This window comes from Canis lupus, chromosome X (genome assembly GCF_048164855.1).
Source record: "Canis lupus baileyi chromosome X, mCanLup2.hap1, whole genome shotgun sequence".
NCBI classification, from domain to species: Eukaryota; Metazoa; Chordata; class Mammalia; order Carnivora; family Canidae; genus Canis; species Canis lupus.
In genome coordinates, this window is record NC_132876.1 from 106,116,445 (window position 1) to 106,122,057 (window position 5,613).

Here is a 5,613-nt window from a genome sequence, read left to right on the forward strand (position 1 = left end):
CAAGAAAATATTTTAGGATAAAAAATATTGGTATATTGCTTCTTACTACAAGTGTCTTAATGAAAGATTTTTCATCTATAACATTTGGTAGAGACATGTGGCCAGAAAATAAGTTTAAAAAGGGAGGATAACTCACCAGCTATGAGTTCAGTTAAATATAATTTTGATTTCAATCTAAATGACCGCTTATGATACATGGAAAAAGTGATATATAATCTGTGGTATGAGCTAAGACTTTCCAATGAATAATACATGGCACCTTATAAATTTAAAAGAAGTATATTTAATAAGAATATGAAATTTATTTTAGAGATAAGTACTGTATTAGTATCCTACACAAAGTGATTTAAAAAAGCCAACTCATGAATAAAGTAATGAAAAATGTGAGAAAAATTGTAAGCTATAACCTGGAATGATAATTTTTTCAAAAATATCAGAAACATCTGTATTTTTTATTTATTTGTCTTAATTATTCACAAATGGGACATTTTGAGGTGCATCATATATAGAGATTATCTGAGAGGAGAAGTTAATTTTTGCTGAGTAACTAATTTGTTAGTACCATTTTTTTTGAGTAGCAACTCTGTTCTAGAGTGGAATTGGAGGGCAAAAGTGAACAAGATGGAGTCCCTTAGTCCCACAGGAGCTCGACCCTAGCAGTGGGGGAATTTCTTTAGATACAAATGATCATAATTCAAAGTGATAAACATAAGTAGCATGGATTCCCCACTTAAAAAGTAAAACTGGTGAAAGCCAACTCTGAAGCATCCTTTTGGTTTTGGTTTATTTTTCAAAGATTTTATTTATTCATTGATGAGAGACACAGAGAGAGGCAGATACATAGGCAGAGCGAGAATCAGGCTCCCTGCAGGGAGCCTGACGTGGGACTCCATCCCAGGACCCCGGGATCACAGTGTGAGCCAAAGGCAGAGGCTCAACCACTGAGCCACCCAGGTGCCCCTGAAGCATCCATTTGTAAAGCCCCAGTTCCTTAGTTTTGCATTCCAGATCCTTCTTTTCTATCTACATCTTTAGAGTTTCTCTCCTAATACTCCTCACTTCCTCCCATGATCACTCCCTCTCTTTTGCCTCCCTCTCCACACACAAACTTTTCTTTAGCATCTATTCTTTAGCGTCTGTAATTCCCTCATCATTCTCTGAACTTAATTTTCTCTTGCATGTATGTGTAACTTTGAGCATGCCTGTTCTCTCCAACTCCCATCTTCAACCCCAATGGATGCCTATAGTTCTCTCAAGACTCGATGCAAACACCACCTCCTCTGAAGCCTTCCCTGGCTTCTCATCTTGGTTACAGTAGCAATCTCTATGAATTACAATTTTTTTCTTTCTGCTCTCTCCACTAGGCAGTGAAACCAGGAGGGCAAAAAATCCTATTTTCTATGACCTAGTGTTTGGCAGGTAGTAAGAGTTGAATAAATGCTTGCCAAATGAAAAATGTGTGCGATAATGGGGTACACAGAGGGGTTAGAATGAATTCTGTCAAGCTTTTTACCCAAGAGCATGCAGCAGGTGTCTGCACTACCTAAAAGTTCTCTCTCGGCTGGGTGTCCAGATAATGGATTTGGCATCACTCTGTGGTAATCGTTGTCAAAAACTGAAGGGCCTGAGATTTTTCTCTGTTTGCAGACTAATAACTGAGCCAGCCACAGTATCATAGATGCTGAAAGAAGTATCTAGTTCCCTAGCCAGAGACCAGAGACTTCATTACTCATGATCCTATTGTCAGCATCAACGTCCTGTTTGAACCAATTCCTATAAGTCCTATGGAGGTGACGCAGAGGTGGGGCTGGGTAGATGTTGCCTGCATGGTGCATTTATAGCTCAGGTTAGGATCTGAACATAGGAAACACAATCTTTTGAAGGGGCTTGTTGGCATACTTGCCCATCCTTTGCCCTGGAAGGATCTAGTCCCTTTATAATCCTGGAGAACGAACACACCTGCTTTGTGCTCTGGGTAGTAGTGGTGGGGGTGGTGCTGCGGGGGACACACTATCTCTAGCTGCCAAGACTGTTGGCTATCTAGGTTCAGGGTTAGTGTCAGGCAAGTGAGGAGCTGAAGCACAACATTGAAGGAGGTACTCACCTATGGGGTGAGTATCTCTCTCAATTTGGAACCTGAGGTGCCATGTCTGCTTCCTTCTGGTCCTGGCTCTGTGAAATGCAAACAGCCTTGAGGAGTTACTCTGAAACAAGAGGGTTCAATGCTTTGCTCAGAAGACCTGCCAGAAGGTGAGAAACACATGGAGAATTGTTTCCAAGCCATAGGTAATTCCCTACTTGTAAATACATGATATTAAGTGTTCTCACCTCTGTACCTGTTAACAGGGCCTCTGATGCTTCTATCTGGGAAATGCTAGTAAAAGTCCAAATATCCATCAACAGGTGAATGGATAAGAAAAATATGGTATGTCCATATAATACTACTCAGCAATTTAAAGGAATGGTCTATTGATATATTAAAAAAAGAAAACCCAAGATGAACAGATGCCAAAATGATTATATTGATGAAAAGAATCCAAAAAAATCTGTCCTATCCATCTATACTATGTGATCCCATTTACATAAAGTAAGAAATGCAAACTAGCATATTGTGACAGCAGGTCAGTAGATACAAAAAGACAGGAAGCTTTTAGAGGTGTTGGGGATGTTCATAGTCTTGATGATTTCATGAGTATATACACATCAGAATTTATCAAGTTGTACACTTGAAACATGGGTGGTTTATTGTGTGTCAAGCATACCTAAATAAATCTGTTTTTTAAAAGGATCTTTTAGGTTCATAAATAAATTGATGCTTGACTTGCTGCTAGGCTCAGAAGAGAAAAGTATTTTACTGGATACCTGAGATTGCCTTACATGTAGTCTGAACTTTCTCAACTTGCATCCGGAGTGAAATTCTTTTGAATTGAAAGATAATCCATTAAAAAGACAGGAGCACATGGGACCCATAAAGGGGCTGTCATTGATGCATAGCTGGTGTGAATCGTACAGATTGCTTTTCTCCTAATACGTACCTGAGATCAGTGTCGGAAAAAAACAGGCTCCGTAGGGGTTGGTGTAGATCACCTAGGCAATATGGAACAATTAGGAAGTCTGAGTTACAGCTTATGATCATAGAAAAATGTATGTGTTCTAGAAAGTAGTAGAGAGGGAGGTGGAAGTGGAGATGTGTTAAGATAGCTCATGAAAGGGATGCCTGGGTGGCTCAGTGGTTTAGTGTCTCTCTTTGGCCCAGGGTGATCCTAGAGTCCCAGGATCGAGTCCCACATCGGGCTGCCTGCATGGAGCCTTCTTCTCCCTCTGCCTGTGTCTCTGCCTCTCTCTCTCTGTGTCTCTCATGAATAAATAAATAAAATCTTTTTCTTAAAAAAAAGATAGCTCATGAAAATAAGTTGTTCTATGACATAGATACCTGATAATGACTTGATGGATGAATGGACAAATGGATGAATATTGCCTTGGGCTGAGGAGTTGCCCTTCTCTTGGCATGTTTACATAAGTAGATTGGTTGGATTTTCTATACCAAAGTACATTCTAACTTTCAGATGAGTAACTAAAAATTAGTTAAGTATCAGCCAGCCTGTTGGTATACCAGGGACACTGTCCCGTTAATCATAATCAGCATTTGTTGTGCTGTGTTCTAAGACCTGTACCATTTGGAACCATGGAGATCCTTCCATAAGAAATGGTCACTCTCTGGTTGTTGCTGTTGTTACGTAAATTAACCCATGTGTTATAGGCTAGCAATGTTTCAAATGGTGGAGCTTCTACTGGTCTTTCAACCCCTTCAGTCTTCTGATGGTGGACTTTACTGTGATGGCAGAAGTGGTGTTGTAGGTCCAGGTACCACTGGCTACCGTTTTCATGCAGGAACCACAAAAGCTCACAAAAGATGAACTCCATAGCTCATCTTTTCATCTTCGTTTTGCCATAGTAGGAGCAAGTGTACTTGATGTGCTGGCTTATTTCAATATTCTTCACCTTTTTCCTGAGGGAAGCACCATAATGGGTCTCATATTTACCGATAATTCCAAACTTCTTGGTGCGTTTAGCCATGTCCCTGCAAACCAGGTCTCATCCCAGAGAGCCTGGTCATTTCTACTTAAATGTTAAGAAGCAGTCACCTAAGCAACATTGAGAACACAAAAACTAGGCTGAGTTTTTAGAAGATCAACTCTCAACTGGGTTTCACAAAAGGAAAGCATTCATTTTGGGTTGAACTTTATGGAGGAAGTTGGATATGAGCTCAGTGTTGGAGGATAGATTGTAATTGGATTGGCAAATGAGTAGGGAGAGGGCAATCCAATAACTCAGACATGGAAGGAGAACAGTCTTACTTGAAGGAGTGTGTTTTTTAATTTTATTTTATTTACTCATTAGAGACACAGAGAGAGAGGCAGAGACACAGGCAGAGGGAGAAGCAGGCTCCATGCTGGGAGCCCAATGTGGGACTCGATCCCTGGTCTCCAAGATCATGCCCTGGGCAGAAGGCAGGCACTAAACCGCTGAGCCACCCCGGGATCCCTGAGGGAGTGTGTTTGTAAACGATGGATCTGCACATGGGGACCAGGTTAGTAAAGATATGGAAAGCGAGGCAGAAGAGTTAAGATATTACAAATAGATCATTGGGTGCCTGTGTACGTTGTGTTCATTTGCAAGTAACACAGAAGTGTACTTTAACAAAAAATTTTCTTACAGAAGATGCCTTAATGATGTTATCAGGGAACCGGTCCTGAGCGTGCTGGCCTTCTGTTCTAATGGTTGCCATGTCATAGTCATAAGATGGCTACTATAGCGTTAGTCATCACTTCTACATTCATGTTGGGGAAAAAAGGATAAAATGGTCTACCTACCAGCTCTCCTTTCCTACCTGTCTTTTTCTAAAGGGATCAAAAGCTTTTCCAAAAGTCTTTGTTAGGCTTGTGGTTTTGTTTCATTAAACAGAACTGGGCCACATTCCACATGCCTACCCCTAGGGACAAAGGAAGCTAAGAAATGAAGTATTGGGCTTTCAACTTCTACAATGGAGATGTCAGGGTAGAAAGAGATTATTAATGTCCAATGGATTAGAAAATAAACATGTGCTACAGAGCCATTGTGGAGCAGGGAAATGACATGTTGAAAGCCTATATCCTACCCAAGATTGTTCTCTGAAAATTCTTAGAGGAAAAAGAGAGCTGGGATGATCTAGATTATCATTAAGGAAGTATTTACCCTTTTCACTTTGCCACTCTGGGCATAAATTTCTCCACATCACTGATACTGGTTTTGGCCACATGATTGTCTTTGACCAATGGAATGTGGATGGAAATGACAGCATACTAGTTCTGAGCCTAAGCCTCAAGAAGCCTCTCATGGTTCTGCTTGTCTTTATTTTGCCACTGCCCTAAAAACAACATGCTTCCCTAGGAGCCCACTTGTCAGTGTACAGTGAGGGGTATAGAGTCATCCTGGTCAACCCACAGACCTGCAGTGTGAAGTAGAGCTGCTCTAGCTGACCTGTAGACCTATGAAAGTAAAGATAAATGGTCATGTTCTTTTCTACTGAGATTTTGTGGTTTCTTATTACACAGGGATGGTGATGAATATAAT

General features: G+C 40.6%; 1 pseudogene; it reads right to left on the reverse strand.

Moving 5' to 3' along the window:
• Nucleotides 1-3,788: 3,788 nt before the first annotated feature.
• LOC140628187 (large ribosomal subunit protein eL43-like) lies at nucleotides 3,789-4,077 on the reverse strand (annotated as a pseudogene).
• Nucleotides 4,078-5,613: the final 1,536 nt, after the last annotated feature.